General features: G+C 39.3%; 1 non-coding gene across 1 annotated transcript; it reads left to right on the forward strand.

The window, feature by feature from the left end:
• The first annotated feature begins 610 nt into the window (after positions 1–610).
• TRNAL-UAA (transfer RNA leucine (anticodon UAA)) lies at positions 611–690 on the forward strand. Its single transcript has one exon. It is a non-coding gene; the product is annotated as a tRNA-Leu (tRNA).
• Positions 691–2,159: the final 1,469 nt, after the last annotated feature.

Consider the following 2,159-nt stretch of genomic DNA (forward strand, 5'->3'; position numbering starts at 1 on the left):
ATGGTTCTTTATGTTGTTGTCGGTCCTTCCTGCAAGCACTGCTGATTTCGCTATTTCGGCCCACTTGTTGCCATGAAGAGTATGCAATAAGAAAAGCATCCAGTCCTCGCTCTCACTCCAATTAGCCCTGTTTATCAAAGGATCTAGGTGATTGTACCATCTCTATCTGCATTGCTTGCCATGCCTGCCTGGAACTTTCGAGGCTATTTTCGTCCAATTCCTCGGCCCATACTCGATCACTAGCCTTTTGATCAATTCATCCTATTAAGTCGCCCAGGGCTTTTTGGGAGCCTTGGAACGAGAATTGTCAGAGGGAGAATTGTGCTGGATGATATTGTCCAAGAAGGATTACTGGAGGATGGAGCACGGAATCATCAGCCTGTCGTTAAATTTATTATAATATCCTAAACTTTAATATTAAGCTTCCAATTTATGTAGATCCTCAGCTCATTCAATCGGTCCACCTCCACATTTAGATATCTGCCTTGCTATTTAATCACAATGCTTCAAATTTGCCTACGGAGCTGTTTGTTTGATCCTGTCCGATACTGCAGGCCAAGCAGAAATTATAAAAAAATTAAAAGAGGTGTTGGATGAGAAGGCCAAAACAAGTATCTTGCCCGAGCGGTTAAGGGGGGCGACTTAAGATCGTCTGCAAGTTGCGCGTGGGTTCGATTCCCACAGATACTACTTTTTTGTGTGCTATTTAATAATAATAGCTCAACCGACCTAACTTCAGCAAAGGTATTCGTTTCATATAAATATTAACCCCCCGTCTTGGCCCCTCAAATTACTTGGTTTGAATTTGAATCAACTTTGAAGCTCTCCATTCAAGAGTCTGTTCTCGGCCATCATGTTCCCAACCCCAACCCCAACCCCAACCCCAACCCCAACCCCAACCCCAACCCCAACCCCAACCCCAACCCCTGCAAAATTAAACTAACATACTTATATGATAGATAAAATCATATAAAGGTGATCAGACTTTGTAAATGGATCAGTATTGTGAAAATGGCTATAACTAACTTTTTTCAATCTTCTTTGTGCGACAGCTGAATTGTTGGGATTTCGAATTTTATTTTAGTCTTTTTGCATTCTTTCTTAATTCCGTACCCTTCAAGTGATTCAATGTTAGTGAAGATATCATTATCATTATTTTCCTGTTCCATAGCTAAACTTAGGGGTTTGACACATTGATCCATCTGATTAAATGCCCTCGAAGCAGTCAGAATTCTTTTATGTTGTTTTTGAGCAGTATCAGAACTAATGAGCAAATCGGCATAAGCAATTTGGCTTTTATTTCTCGATCTACTTGTATTTTTTCGATTCTTATTAATGTAGAACAATTTTTATCTCTGCGTTCTCCTCGAAGCCTTGCCTAACTCCTTTTCGGTCGTTAAGTACCCGTCAAGTATTTGCTGGTTTCGATGTTGTTCCTCTTCTTTCATCTTCTCATTCCGGTATTCCATAACCATCCTGAACACAGTAACATAATAATTCGAAGCTATTTCAAGACTCGCAGAGATTACATTCAGGATCAGAAGAAAGAGCTAAGCCGTATGTATATCAATTCCAAAGATTTACACTTAATTCATCGAATGGAATATCAAAGCAAGCAAAAAGAGAACCCTAGCAACCTGATGGAACAAGTGAATGAAGAACTGCCCTTTTCTTTCGAAAATATCAGCATAATTCGTCAGGATCAGAAAATGCAGGAGGGTTAATATAAGCAATGTGATTAGTTGGTTAGTTGAGTTTCCGAACATCAATGCATGCGCGATGGACTGATAGAAGTTAATGCAACAAACCATTGTTTCGTATTTGAATGTGTTTGGTCTGTTTTTGAGATGTCTGCAGAAAATAACTGTTTTGTCCCGGGTACGATAATGCCAATATAAGAGTGCATAGAAGGAAAGGCTGTATATTAGTACACAAAAGAACCATATGCTCCCTAAAATTATACTTGATTTTTGCCTGAAATCTATTGCTGGAGCTGCAAGCATTTCTGAAAAGAAATGGAATGTAATATAGCTGACTCTTGGGGCCATAACTTCCATTATAAAAAAACCAAACAAGTAATACTTGGTAAATATCGACTTCAGGCGAGTCTTCCTCAAAGTAAGGCCAAGGAGTATTAAAGTTATGAAGGTCGCACAATC

Source organism: Brachycentrus maculatus, unplaced genomic scaffold (assembly GCF_059751285.1).
Source record: "Brachycentrus maculatus isolate JH-2025_06_01 unplaced genomic scaffold, ASM5975128v1 h1tg001902l, whole genome shotgun sequence".
NCBI classification, from domain to species: domain Eukaryota; kingdom Metazoa; phylum Arthropoda; class Insecta; order Trichoptera; family Brachycentridae; genus Brachycentrus; species Brachycentrus maculatus.